The sequence below is a fragment of the Palaemon carinicauda genome, chromosome 42 (genome assembly GCF_036898095.1).
Source record: "Palaemon carinicauda isolate YSFRI2023 chromosome 42, ASM3689809v2, whole genome shotgun sequence".
Classification (NCBI taxonomy): Eukaryota; Metazoa; Arthropoda; class Malacostraca; order Decapoda; family Palaemonidae; genus Palaemon; species Palaemon carinicauda.
The window spans coordinates 3,969,508-3,985,848 of record NC_090766.1 but is presented as its reverse complement, the minus strand read 5'-3'; positions in this window follow the sequence as shown (position 1 = coordinate 3,985,848).

Sequence of the window (16,341 nt, the reverse complement as noted above, 5' to 3'; positions counted from 1 at the left end):
AGGTTTTACCTTCTCAGCTTCCCTCTTACACGCAACAGAGCTCTATTCCGGTTGCTGATCTGGAATTTTATCCAGATATAGAGGCCTACCCCTTTTGATATGTTAGGTTAGCTGAAGGTGGCCCGTGGGGACGACACTATCCCTAAGAAACGATTCTTCTAGTTCACACCAGAGCGCAGCATCTGGCAGTGAGGGAAATAAAGACACTAGGGTGTATTAGCACACAATTACGTGCTTTTACTGAAAGGTTGGCCACTTTTATAGCACCCGACACAACGGTTTTTCCCTTTGCTTCAGAAGCCTTTTTGGCTGTGGAAAGGGCCTTCAAGAAGGCAAGTCTCTTCCGGTCTTGGAAGAAGGGAAACTTGTGTCACTCGTTCTTCCCCTTGACGCTGAACACTGGTTGGGTATTGAGTATACTTTTGCTGGAGGAAAATTAGATAATGATATAGCCAGCTGGCAGTTAATGAAAGACTGCTGAGAATTCCGGCACACCTACTTAAGGCAGAATTGGAGGCTAGGGAGAGACTATCAGCTTCGATGTCTCTTCAATGCTTTGTAGAAATGATGATTGGCAATCCCTTGATGCCCCTGCCTTTTCGCTTTTGGCCAAGATGCACATGGCTACTTTTATGAAGGTTCTTTTTAACTATTTTCAGGCTCGAAGAGTCTGCAGGAAGCATGTTTTAGCTTCCGCGTTCAGTTGTCTTAAACCGAAGAGTCTTATTGACGCCTGTATTTTGGAGTAAATATCTTTTTCCAAAGAATTTAGTAATGAAGATCTTGGATAAAGCGGCAGCAGAACATGAGTTTTTTCTGGAGATGGGGAAGATCTCAAAAAAGGGAATTTATTCCTGAGTTTGGCCCTCAACATAAGAGGGTCCGTACACCAACATACCTTAGGAGGCCCTTCATCTCTGCTTTAGGTAGTGCTTTGCAGAATCTTTTCACTGTTCCTCACCCAGTGACTTCACGGTCCCCAGCAGTCAATCCTGGATTTGAACAAGGGACCTCGTCTTTTCGTCCCCCCAGGATTGAAAGAGGGGGTAGAGGTCAGTCTGAAAGAAGTCGTAGGCCAAGGAGTCGGGGTCTCCGAAGTAACAGGGGAACTAAGGGCAGGCATCCTCAACCAAGCAATGAGGATACTCCAGTAGGGGGGAAGACTGTAATGGTTCAAGGACAGATGGCGGTTCAGTCCTTGGCCACAAAGCGTGATTTCCAGCGGTTTAGGCTGGAAATGGAAGAGACAAACCTCGAAGATCAAGAGATATTTTCTAGAAATCAACACCACATCTGGAACAATATGTGCAGGACCTTTAGGGAATAGAGTTATCCGTTGCACGAAATCTATGAAGTTTCGAGGTTGTCTATTTTGCGTGGCAAAGAAAGTTTCGATAATTCCTCGAACTATTCTCTACTTGTCCCATCTAATTCTATTTGTTCTTTGCAACAAGTTCTGGAGGCTGACTATTTCGCAGATACGGACCTTACTACCTCGGGGGGGGGGGGGGGGGGGGGGGTACACCGTCTCTAAAGATCTTACCGACGCTTATTGGCATCATCCGATAGGTCACTGCTTCTCCCCCTACCTTGATTTCAGACTTGAATGAAAGGCTTATATATTCAGAGCTATACCATTCGAGCCACCTCACTTAAAATTTGTGATTTGTTCCAACACAGAGACTTACCTCGAAAAACTTTCTTAGCCAATCCATGTTCTCGCACTTGCGGAGCGCTCCGATCACACTCTCGGCTGTTGGGAGATTGACACTTTGTTAGAATATAAAGTTTTACTAAATATACACCAGAGAAGTCAATGGTTTTAGACCTCTGCCAATAAAGATTGTCAATATTTTACTACCATCTACAGACAAAGCTTTCTCTTTATGATATGTTAAATGTGAATTAATCTATTTTATAGTAATTTGCCAATGAAGATTATCAATATTTTACTCAAGTCTATAGACCAAGCTTCCCTTTTTCCCATATGTTGACCGTGAATGAATCCACAGTATATCACTAACAATAACTAGAATCTAGTAAATTTAATGGGTTTTTTGCATAGCGTAATATCTATACGTTGTTAAAATCTGGCGAAAATCTGACCAAGAAATTCTGACATATTCCTGTTCACAGACAAACGAATATAAATATAAAAGCAGATCTCTTTACAACCTACTTGGCAGAGGTAATAAAAATGATTCTCACAAGGGAGTGAATTCAGCTTCATAAACCAATTCTCCAGTTTCATACGCATTTAACATCATATCATTATTGGAATTAATACTTTCTCAAAGACCAAATGAGTCTTGAAATATCCTGAGATATATATACATACATATAACAAGGCACCTCCCCCAATTTCGGGGGTAGCCGACATCAAACAAATGAAACAGAAAAGGGGACCTCTCCTTTCAACGTTCCTCCCAGCCTGACAAGGGACTCAACCAAGTTTGGCTGGTACTGCTAGGGGTGCCACAGCCCACCCTCCCCCGTTATCCACCACAGATGAAGCTTCATAACGCTGAATCCCCTACTGCTGCTACCTCCGCTGTCATCCAAGGCACCGGAGGAAGCAGCAGGGCCTACCGGAACTGCGTCACAATCGCTCACCATTCATTCCTATTCCTAGCACGCTCTCTTGCCTCTCTCACATCTATCCTCCTATCACCCAGAGCTTCCTTCACTCCATCCATCCACCCAAACCTTGGCCTTCCTCTCGTACTTCTCCCATCAACTCTTGCATTCATCACCTTCTTTAGCAGACAGACTAAAAGGGACGGGATGAGGGGGCTGGGAACCCCTCTCCTGTATTATAATCCTGTGAGACATCCTGAGATATAGTAGCAATAAATCGGAATAACAAAATCCAATGACTCACGCAGTCCGGCTCGTGGCGGATCGACGACGCCGTCTGTCTTGTATTTGGCGCCCTGCGCCAGCACCGCGTTCATGTTCACTTCCGCCTTCCACGTATAAATGGCGACGTTGTCCAGGCCGTTCAAGTCTGCGTTGTGCCTGGCGTCCTCAGCAGCTTTCTTGACTATTTCGATGCCGTAGACTTTCAGGCATTGCTGAAGAGGGAATGGGGAAAACAAGATCACGTATGGGAAGAGATTACAATTGAAAAATGGCTTCAATAAACATATTATTATTTGATTGAAGATAATGGCTGTCTCAGTGACATTAATTGTTCTCTATAAGAGTCAAGATAGGAATACAGTGGCAAACCAATCAAGCAAAATTCAGGCCTATCCAAAACTTGACTAAGAATTCCTAACGAGTCATGAAAAAATTACTATAAGTAGAAAAGAAGTTTCTTTGATTTACAATGACCATGATTTGTGGGTTCTTTGATTTACAATGACCAAATTTGATGTTTCTTTGATTTACAATGACCAACCCTTGGTAATTCTTTGATTTACAATGACCAAACCTGGATAATTCTTTGATTTACAATGACCAACCCTGGATAAATCTTTGATTTACAATGACCAACCCTGGATAAATCTTTGATTTACAATGACCAACCCTGGATAATTCTTTGATTTACAATGACCAACCCTGGATAAATCTTTGATTTACAATGACCAACCCTGGATAAATCTTTGATTTACAATCACCAACGCTGGATAATTCTTTGATTTACAATGACCAACCCTGGATAAATCTTTGATTTACAATGACCAACCCTCGATAACTCCTTGATTTACAATGACCAACCCTCGATCATTCTTTGATTTACAATGACCAACCCTGGATAAATCTTTGATTTACAATGACCAACCCTCGATAACTCCTTGATTTACAATGACCAACCCTCGATCATTCTTCGATTTACAATGACCAACCCTCGATCATTCTTTGATTTACAATGACCAACCCTCGATAACTCCTTGATTTCCAATGACCAACCCTGGATAATTCTTTGATTTACAATGACCAACCCTCGATAACTCCTTGATTTACAATGACCAACCCTGGATCATTCTTTGATTTCCAATGACCAACCCTGGATCATTCTTTGATTTCCAATGACCAACCCTGGATCATTCTTTGATTTCCAATGACCAACCCTGGATCATTCTTTAATTTCCAATGACCAACCCTGGATCATTCTTTGATTTCCAATGACCAACCCTGGATCATTCTTTGATTTCCAATGACCAACCCTGGATAAATCTTTGATTTACAATGACCAACCCTCGATAACTCCTTGATTTACAATGACCAACCCTGGATCATTCTTTGATTTACAATGACCAACCCTGGATCATTCTTTGATTTACAATGACCAACCCTTGACAATTCTTTGATTTACAATGACCAACCCTGGATCATTCTTTGATTTACAATGACCAACCCTGGATCATTCTTTGATTTACAATGACCAACCCTTGACAATTCTTTGATTTACAATGACCAACCCTGGATCATTCTTTGATTTACAATGACCAACCCTTGATCATTCTTTGATTTACAATGACCAACCCTCGATCATTCTTTGATTTCCAATGACCAGCCCTTGATCATTCCTTGATTTACAATGACCAACCCTCGATCATTCTTTGATTTACAATGACCAACCCTTGATAATTCCTTGATTTACAATGACCAACCCTCGATCATTCTTTGATTTACAATGACCAACCCTTGATAATTCTTTGATTTACAATGACCAAACCTTGATAATTCTTTGATTTACAATGACCAACCCCGGATAATTCTTTGATTTACAATGACCAACCCTGGATCATTCTTTGATTTACAATGACCAACCCTGGATCATTCTTTGATTTACAATGACCTAAATTTCTTAATACTCTATTATTATTTTTATTATTAAAAAGAGAAGCTCAACCAGCCCAATGAGTCAAGCTCAGCTCTTAACATTCTGACCTGTTTGATAACAAAAGTTAAACTGGGATAACACAACATAAAAAACAAGGACAGACGAACTTACGTCGGCCAGGGAAATTCCAATGGTGCCCGTGCCGCAGCAGATGTCGAGGATTACGGAGGTGCCGTCCAATTCGGCGAAGGACGCCACGGTCTCGTACGGAGGTGCTGTCCAACTCGGAGAAGGACGCCACGGTCTCGTACAGCGCTTCGCATCCTTCGGTGTTGACCTGAAATTGTTTATTCTCGTCATGAGGAGAGTAATAGACGTGTACAATTAACCCTTTTACCCCCAATACTATCTGGAACCCTCCCACCCTTAACCCCGAGGCGTTTTCCGTTTTCAAGCACGTTTCGCAATAATTTTTTTTTCAGATCGCGCTGACAGCCTCAATTTCCGTCATAGAGAGGTCAGGTTGGTCTCATTATTTTGGAAAATGCCTGAAGTTTTCTCATACAGTTATCAAAAACACGCAAGAAAAAAAATGCAAATAGCAGCTTTTTGCAACAACGTACCGCTACGTCCATGGGGGTTAAGGGATGAGGTTTGTGAAACGTATCAGTACGTCCATTGGGGGTAGAAGGGTTAAGGTCCTCAACTTAGAACCATTCGGAGATATAAACTCAAATCAAACTGAAATCATTAAATCCCAGATCTTGTATAATGGAATAAAAGAATATTATATAAATTAACCCTTTTACCCCCAAAGGACGTACTGGTATGTTTCACAAAACTCATCCCTTTACCCCCATGGACGTACCGGTACGTCCTTGCAAAAAACTGCTATTTACAATTTTTTTTTTTTTTTTATAATTTTTTGAGAAATTTCAGGCATTTTCCAAGAAAATGAGACCAACCTGACCTCTCCATGATGAAAATTAAGGCTGTTAGAGCAATTTGAAAAATATATACTGCAAAATGTGCTTGAAAAAAAAAAATAACCCCTGGGGGTTAAGGGTTGGAAAGTTCCAAATAGCCCGGGGGTGAAAGGGTTAATAAAATTATATCTACAATTATATCTGTAAACAGTGTTATTCAACAGTCGTGCCTTTGCATTTTATGCCAGTCAAGTGTAACTTAACATGAGAACGTCGAGATGGATGTGTGGGGTGACAAGAAGAGATAAGATACGGAATGAGGTAATTAGGGGTACCACAGGAGTTAGAAAACTATCCGATAAGATCCAAGAAAGTAGACTGAGGTGGTACGGTCATGTCATGAGAAGACATGAACAGTATATTGGGAGGAGAGTGATGGAAATGGAGGTACAGGGAACGAGAAGGAGAGGGAAACCAAAGCAAAGGTGGATGGACTGCATCAAGGATGACCTTCGATCAAAGGGATTAACCGGTGATGAGGTGTGGGACAGAGGTAGATGAAGAAAGCTGACCAGAAACATCGACCCCACATAGAAGTGGGAAAAGATGCAGACAAAGAAGAAGAAGAAGAAGAAAAAAGTAGACTGAGGTGATATGGTCATGTCATGAGAAGAGATGAACTGTATATTGGGAGGAGAGTGATGGAAATGGAGGTACAGGGAACGAGAAGAAGAGGGAGACCAAAGCGAAGGTGGATGGACTGTATCAAGGATGACCTTCGATCAAAGGGATTAACCGGTGATGAAATGTGGGACAGAGGTAGATGGAGAACGCTGGCCAGAAACATCGACCCTACATAAAGGTGGGAGGGGATGCAGACAAAGAAGAAGAAGAAGAAGATTTCTACAAGCAATTTGACATACAACCGGCTTCTTAAAACCCATCAAGTTTGTTATTTGAGGAACTGTATTGACAATTCTGACTCTTCCCATCTCAACAATTGAAATCAACGAGTCAACATGCAGAGATATCTCTCGGGCGTTACGTACCTGGAAGAAGGACTCGCAGGAGATGGGGAACGTCTTGCCGAGGACCGTCTCGGTGATGTACTCCTCCCCCCACAGATGCTCGAACTCTATATCTTCCGGACCCGGTTCTCTGAAATCAGAATAAAACGTGTTTTAAAAAAGAGATTTTGACGAAGGTAAAATCTATTTCTGGGCGAGAGACCTGTGCCACCCAGTGAAATGCTCCTTTAGCATAATTTCTAATTTTAATTGTTCAATACTTCTTGTATTATTAAAATGTATGTTTTTAAAATATCTCATAATTGTTCAATACTCAGTCTATTTTTTTTCCTTATTTTCTTTCCTCACTGGGCTAATTTTTCCTGTTGCAGCCTTTTCTTTTTAAAATGTCTTATCATAATTGTTCATTACTTTTTATTGGGTCTATTTTTTTTCCTTATTTCCTTTCCTCACTGGGCTATTTTTTTCTGTTGGAGCCTTTTCTTTTTAAAATGTCTTATTAAAATTGTTCATTACTTTTTATATAGTCTATTTTTTTCCTTATTTTCTTTCCTCACTGGGCTAATTTTTCCTGTTGCAGCCTTTTCTTTTTAAAATGTCTTATTATAATTGTTCATTACTTTTTATTGGGTCTATTTTTTTTCATTATTTCCTTTCCTCACTGGGCTAATTTTTCCTGTTGCAGCCTTTTCTTTTTAAAATGTCTTATTATAATTGTTCATTACTTTTTATATAGTCTATTTTTTTCCTTATTTCCTTTCCTCGCTGGGCTATTTTTCCCTCTGTTGGAGCCTTTTCTTTTTAAAATGTCTTATTATAATTGTTCATTACTTTTTACATAGTCTATTTTTTTTCCCTTATTTCCTTTTGTCGCTGGAGTATTTTCCCCTGTTGGAGCCCTTGGGCTTATAGCATCTTGCTTTTCCAACTAGGGCTGTAGCTTAGCTAATAATAATAATAATAATAATAATAATAATAATAATAATAATAATAATAACACCTACACTCCAATAACTTGACTTTACAATAATTTCTCATTTGACCAATTCTGATTTTCAATCAGAATTCTGCTGATTTTAAGGTGAAATTCTTTTTATTTTCATCATGGCACCAGCCTTCCACTCTGGTCGTTGGAACAAATAAACATGTTATGATCATTATTATTATTATTATTATTATTATTACAAGCTAAACTACAACCCTAGTTCAAAAAGCAAGATGCTATAAGAGCAAGGGCTCCAACAGGGAAAAATAGCCCAGTGAGGAAAGGAAACTAGGAAATACACAACTACATGAGAATAATAAACAACCAAAATAAAATAGTTCAAGAACAGTAACAACTTTAAATTAGATCCTTCACATATAAACTATAAAAACTTAAAAAAAAAAAAAACAAAAGGAAGAGAAATAAGATAGAAAAGTGTGCCCGAGTGTACCCCCAAGCTAGAGAATTCTAATCCAAGACAGTGGAAGGCCATGGTACAGAGGCTATGACACTAACCAAGACAACTTGTTTTATCGACACACGTTAACTTTTTAAGTAGGATCCGAAAACGTGTAACGAGAAGAAACCTCAACGAAATCCTACGATAGCAAAGGGAACTAGAGGGATACTCAGTAGAGAGCATACCTCCGCCACGGCAGCTTATTTCTCAAGGTTAGGATTAATTCGGTTGAGCTTTTCTTCGACCTTGACCTTTGACCTAGGACTTTCAAATCTAAATCACTAACACATTTCGACAACAATTAATTCTTGAAAGTTTTACAACTATGAGTAAAATTGTGGCCAGGAAGTTTTTCACAAACAGACAAACATTGGGCGAAAATATAACCTCTCCTACTTAGTCGACAGACGCAATTACAATAAACAAGACAAAGTCTGACTTTGATAAGCCTAAGGATATTATTATTATTATTATTACTATCCAAGCTACAACCCTAATTGGAAAAGCAAGATGCTATAAGCCCAGGGGCTCCAATAGGGAAAAATAGCCCAGTGAGGAAATGAAATAAGGAAATAAATAAATGAAGAGAACAAATTAACAATAAATCATTCTAAAAGAGTAATGTCAAAAGAGATGTCATATACATATAAACTATTAACAACGTCAAAAACAAATATGTCATATATAAACTATAAAAAGACTCATGTCAGCCTGGTCAACATAAAAACATTTGCTCCAACTTTGAACTTTTGAAGTTCTACTGATTCAACTACCCGATTAGGAAGATCATTCCACAACTTGGTAACAGCTGGAATAAAACTTCTAGAGTACTGCGTAGTATTGAGCCACATGCTAGGTAGTAGGTTGCCCAGGGCACCAGCCACCCGTTGAGATACTACACTTGAGTGACTCCTAATATTTCTCTCCCCATGGTACTTATATGTAACTGCTATCAATAGGTTTTAAAGGACTCATCTTCCACAAACGGTAAAGGAAGGGCAGCGCCCTTTTTTCCTTCCAACCGGCAGTGTGCTCTAAGTTCAACGAATGCGTGGATTCAATGTCGGCACTAAGAGATCAAAGTAAAGGAATAACTTTGTTCTCCTTCTATCGACAGTATGCAATGAAGCTTCATTTCTAAAATACGATGTCATCGTCATCACTACTCAACACAGCGAGGGGGTAAACAGCGACAGAAACAAAAAGTGTGCATCGGAAGGTTACACAGAAACTGTCAGTCGACTACATTTCTCGGGATATCTGCAAAACCTTTCACCTTCCTTAAATTCCCTTGCACACAATTAATTGCTAACCATAAACTGGATGGAAAGAAATTAAAACAGCCAATTGACAGCACCAGGAGTAAAGCACAGAAGGTCGTCAACTTACAAACTCAATTGGTTCCAAGAAGCTGTAAGTTGAATTGTTTATTATTATTATTACTTCCTAAGCTATAACCCTAGTAGGAAAAGCAAGATGCTATAAACCCAGGGGCTCCAACAGGGAAAATAGCCCAGTGAGGAAAGGAAACAAGGAAAAATAAAGTATTATAAGAAGAGTTACATTAAAAGAAATATCTTCTATATAAACTATAAAAACTTCAACAAAACAAGAGGAAGAGAAATAAGACAGAATAGTGTGCCTGAGTGTACCCTCAAGCAAGAGAACTCTAACCCAGGACAGTGGAACACCATGGTACAGAGGCTATGGCACTACCCAAGACTAGTTAAATTTCATTACATTTTGGCCTAACCTGAATACCAAGCCTATAATTTCCAGCTACAAAAGTCAACAAATAGTCGGGTTTCATATGAAATAGATCAGGTTAATAGAAATGTTTTTCTACTATATTAACCCTTTTACCCCCAGGCTATTTGGAACTTTCCAACCCTTAACCCCAAGGCGTTTTTTTTCAAGCACATTTTGCAATATATTTTTTTTAAATCGCTCCAATAGCCTTGATTTTCATCATAGAGAGGTCAGGTTGGTCTCATTCTCTTGGACAATGCCTGAAGTTTCTCTTAAGTTATTAAAAATATGCAAAAAAAATGTAAATGGCAGTTTTTTGCAAGGACGTACCAGTACGTCCATGGGGGTAAAGGGATGAGCAGCGTGAAAATAAACCTGTCCTTGAGGCATACAACGTTCAGAGTGATTGTGACTGGGATGTAGGACAGATAATGAGCGCACAGAATGAAGATCTTGTATGGGGTAAAGTCAAAGCCTACCTTAGAAAGGAAACTGAAGAATTTCCTACTGACGTCTCGCTCCCTCCTAACAGATTTGTGATAGAGGATGACCATTTTGTACGTAACTGATTCGAAAAGAAACGAGTTAGTTTATCGACTGTATTACCCACTCCTTTGGTAAGTAAGGCAATAGCATCCGGTCATATGGGCGTAGCAAACACTCTTAGACGAGCTACTGATAATTGTTATTGGAAAGGCATGAAACAAACAATAAAGAGATATATAGACTCGTGTCACCTCTGTAATCTGTTTCGATCCCATAGATTAAACGTACCTCCAGCCCGAGTCTGGCCTTTAGTTAAAGAGAAATGGCGACATGTGCATATTGATTTAATAGGCCCATTACCTTTTTCATACGCATGGCATAAAATGTATTTTTGTTTTAGATACACGTTCGTGCAACCTTTGCTTGATAAAACCGCACAGGAAGTCGCGAGAGCCCTTAGAACTTTCATTGAGATATCCAGTACTAAAAATTGTTCCAGATCACGGAACCGAATTTGTAAATGAAGTGTTCAGTCGTATATCCGAGTTGTAAGGCATCAAGCATTCTCCCGTTCTTGCATATAGACTGTAAAAAAAGATCCAGAGTAACATCTATCATTATCCTCGTTTCGCATATTTTTATGTGTTAAGCCACAGTTACCACTCAGCCACCTACTGCCCACCCACTAAGCAGTTAGGCAGGGTTGCCACCACCCAATTAAAGTCTAATGGCTACCTCCAGCTGTCGCTGAAAGAATATCCACATAAACAACTCCAATTTTGTGGTTCATGAAAATAATGAAGCCACAAGTAAAAAATAAATTAACTCACTGTATTTGTACAGCGAAAAAAGAGAAAAACCTCCATATGCATCATGAACAACTGTCTCAAGTGTAAGGCTAATAATGTAATGTAAAAAATGATCAACAATATCGTTGTACAGAGTCAAAAGAAAAAAAATTATTCTTTACATCATGTAACGTTCAATAAGGGGTGTTCTAATTTCTTATTTTAAAATCTAAGAGCCCTATAACATCGGAATTCATCAAAATTAAGGGTATTACTCTAAAGTCAAATTAATTACAGTATCAACTGGGTCAATCACCAAAATCGCAAAGAACTGCGTTTCACGAAGGGGTTCTTTCCAATATGCTAGTTAATAGGTATACAATAGGGTTAGAGAATGTTTGAGGGCCCAACAGGACGAAAGGGATTAAAACAATGGTAAAATTATAGAATAAGTTTTTTTATAGTTTATATATGACATATCTGTTTTGTGTTGTTACTGTTTTTAGAATGATTTATTGTTAATTTTTTCTGATCATTAATTTATTTCCTTATTTTCTTTCCTCACTGGGCTATTTTTCCCTGTTGGAGCCCTTGGGCTTATAGCATTTTGCTGTTCCATCTAAGGTTGTAGCTTGGCTGCTAATAATAATAATAATAATAATAATAATAATAATAATACCCTAATAATAATAATAATAAAAAAAGTTTTGTAAAAAATAATACAATGTATTTTATGGTCTTTAGAATGGCTTTGATAATGATTTCTGGCAAAAAAAAAACAGTTTTTCTGTAATGGTGGGTTGACCACCATAATTTTCTATCCTAACCTTATCATTTATAACACCATGAATAAAAGAAGAGCTTTAATTACACTCTACAATGTTAGCCAATATTGAAAAAAAATAATTATGATGTTTAGAATATAAAATGTTGGGCCATTTATTCTATACAAACAAGTAACCTGGTGTATATAAGAAGACAGCCATGCTACATAACTACTTTATTTTCAGCCTTATCGCTAAGATTACAGCAGTCTAAGGGGAGTCACATAGGGGCATTGGACCCCATTAGGTATATAAATAATGGAACTACTTGTAGGTTAAATTAGGTAAGGAAGTTTAGGCTAGGTGTTCTAGGTATGCGTTCCTGTCCATCATTATACAAAGACCCCCAAGTAACTTACAACTGAAGCACCACTTATCAGGTTATGTGTGTAGAACGTTGGAAAAGTTTAGGTTAGTCGATGTCCACTTTTAAAGAACACGTGAGGAACCGGCCGCTGATATACAAAAGCTCCAAACGTTGAGTCATTAGGCCTGCCACTCACATGGATAATATGAATTCTTCCTATTTGCATCTGTCTTTACCGACATTAATAAGTATATTTACAAGTGTTCAATGAATTAACGCTAATTAATCACTTACTGGTCTTTGTTTCGCTCGCAAATAAAAATGATTTCATTGCTTTTCTGTCCTGGTGCGCGGTACACGTTGCGCTATGCAATTTAACCGAGTGGGTGAGTATTTAGGTGGACAAAAATTTGGGGGTGGGTGTATGAATGATACCAGCCAGCTGTATGTTTGATTACGGCAGTGTAAGGGGGGTAGCAGTGGGGCATTAGCCCCCCAGTAAGTTAAGTAGGTAAGGACACGGCTTGTAGGTTAGGTTAGGGGGGAAAGTTTAGGTTAGTTGATGTTCATTTTCAATCCACAAATACTGCCGTATTCTAAGTTAGCCATAATACATACAGGTGGCCGCTATCGTACATACACCCCGACCAAACCCTACACCATAAATAGCATCACTAACTCCCTGTATGTCATTCATGCTTCACTGTACGATGAAAAAGGGGTAGTTTGTAGCGTGCCGGCCACCCCCCCATATTTTGTTTATTATCGCTCCCACTGTTATCTTGTATAGAATAAGATCGTTTGGAAATGGTCTACGGATCTTAAATATGTGCTTAATCGCACAATTTTATGTTTTTTGCCGAAAACCCTAAATTACCTGAAAATTTATATGTGCCTCGAGTTCTTACTCCGGCCACGAATCTTCTCGCTCCCGTAGTTCAAAAAACTAGCTGTAGTTGGCGTTACGATAGCGATAGCACCGCTGTAGTGGCAAATTACCGAACTAATCGCGGCCGCGGTACTTTTGAAACGACCCAATGAGACCCCACTTGACCTGCGGATTAGCCTAAGGGCATTTTTTTGCCCAATCAGAATTCAAGAATTAAAAAATCTCGATCATACCATACCTCACACGAAGCACGCTCGTTCTTTCTAGTGCAGTCACCGTGTCGTCCAGTGCTACATCTCGTGTTTGTGAAGATATAATTAAGTTTGACCAAATTAACGACCCTACTTTTTTTCAAGTGTTTAGTTTCATGGCCACTAACAATTTCAGTGATTACTTGTATTTCAAAGGCCTGTTAGGTGATTTTTCCGGTGTGTGTTCTAAGTGCAATATCGGCGAAGTCACTAAGAAGTACGACGGCAAATCAAGAAACGGTGAAAACACGTACTTTTGGCGGTGTAATTATCACAAGTGCCGGAAAAAGATTAGTTTGAAACGTGGCAGTTTTTTTGAAAGATCCCAGTTGTCGTGCCAGGATGTTTTTATCCTCGTCTGCGGTTTCGTTTATAAATTTCCCCAATACACCATTCGCCAGACGTATAAAAAGTTTGCCTCTCATACTCTCGTGGATTGGTACAACTTTTGCCGGGACGTGTGTTCCGATATTCTTTTGATAGACAATAAGAAGATTGGCGGTCCTGGTCACGTGGTGGAGATAGATGAGAGCAAGTTTGGCAAACAGAAGTACGGCCGGGGAGATCCGGTCGACAGTGTTTGGGTGTTTGGAGGGATTGATCGGCAAACACGTGAGACGTTTTTCCAGGTTGTCGAGCATCGTTCGGCTGCGACGTTGATTCCTATATTAGTAGAATTCGTCCATCCCGAAACTACTATTATTTCGGATTGTTGAAAGGCTTATAAGGATATAAAGAATCAATTTTTTCAGCATCTCACAGTTAATCATAGCCTTCACTTTGTGAACCCGGACGATCGCAGTGTACACACTAACTCTATAGAATCGCAGTGGCACGTTTTGAAAAGGGCTGTCATACCTGCTTTCGGCACACGGAAACACATGTATGACAGTTATTTTTCAAATTACTGTGTTCGCAAGCGATATCTAGAGGGATCAGAGTGTCAACTGAAGGCATTCTTGAAATTAATCAATCGTGTTTACCCTCTCAAAACTTGCCATACCCCATCAACAACGGCCGCTGCACACACTTCTCCCGGACCATCCATATCTCCCGGTCCATCCATATCTCCCGGTCCATCCATATCTCCCGGTCCCTCCCGCCCATCGAAAGTCAGAAAGAAGATCGTCAGCGCTTACCCCGAAGACTCGGAATTCAGCGATTACGAATTATAATTATGTAAGTACTCATGGATTTCAGTATATAACTACTTAGTTAATATTATTGTTGTGTAAGGGGGGGGGGTCCGGGGGGGCGCAGCCCCCCCGGGTAAGGACACGGCTTTTAGCATAGGTTAGGTGGGTTTTTTAAGTTAGCTTCTCCCGTTGTACTCGTAGGCAAGGAAACTGTTGTGTAAGGGTGGGGGGGTCCGGGGGGGCGAAGCCCCCCTGGGTAAGAATACGGCTTTTAGCATAGGTTAGGTAGAACGACGGCCACAGTTCTGGATATTCCCGTTTTCTACGAATTCGCTTTTAGAACGGCGGCCACAGTCCATCCCACTTAATAATATTCCCATTTTCTATGGTTCAAAACGGACCTGGCCGGCACCCTACAATGGCTCCTGAAAAAGAACACAATCTTAATCCTGTATAGGTAAATGGAGGGATTTAGAGGGCCTTAGTCCCCTTCCGATAAGCAAGGACGATGTCTTAGGTTGGGTCAAGGTGAAAATTTTTGTTTTACGAAATTGTATATAAAAATACTATAGCAACCTTGAAATTATGAGCAGGCAAACTCCCAAATACAATTAATTATAAGTTATTACAATATTTAATCAGATATCATTATTTATTTTACCCGTAAAGTGTAATCTAACAACGCTACCGTAAGCTACAGGTGGCTGCACTAAAAGTACATGAAATTACTTATTTCCCGTATTAATTACACTTAAAACCCGATCTTAACACTGAAAGTAAGTTAATACAATCTATTAATTACTATAAATCATAGTTAACTTACTGTTTTTTCGAGTAATTTACGTCAGTCCGTCAAGCACTTCCACAAAGATTGGGCGGGTAAACTTGTAAACAGTGTTGCCAGGTGGGTTAGTGTAAAATTCCCTAAAACTCTTGATAAAAAATCCCCATTTCCAGAAATATATTTTCTTCTAATACAGAAATTACTCGTTATACTTCATGTAATTATAAATAAACTAATTGCAACAATATAAAGGTTTACTCATCTCTGTTTCTTCTTCATAGATACATGTACAGCATATAGTCACTAGTCATCCAAAATCCCCAAACCTAAGGATAAATTCCCAAAATGTAGGGATAAGTCTCCAAATCTAGGGGATAAATCCCCATATCTGGCAACCCTGGCTTGTAAACCAAAATGTAAACAACGTGGTGGTAGTAGTAGTGGCAGGAGGAGGTTCTTCTCATGCAACGGCTCTCCTTTAATAATCCAGTTCATGGAAAAACATGAATTAAATGTCTACTATTCTTTAAAATAGATGAAAAAGTTGATAAAAATGATAATAATTATTCTCTTCATCTTATTTTATGTTTTACACGTATTTAATGTACCTATTTAATGTACTATTTCCAGGAGACACCATTTATTTCCTTATTTCCTTTCCTCACTGGGCTATTTTTCCCCTATTGGAGCCCTTGGGCTTATAGCATCTTGCTTTTCCAACTAGGGTTGTAGCTTGGCTACTACTACTACTACTACTAATAATAATAATAATAACAATAATAATAATAATAGTCCTACATGTCAGTATATGCTGGGAAGCGTTTTCAATCTAAAAGCATATTATTATTATTATTATTATTATTATTATTATTATTATTATTATTATTATTATTATTATTATTATTATTATTATTATTATTATTATTATTAGGTACA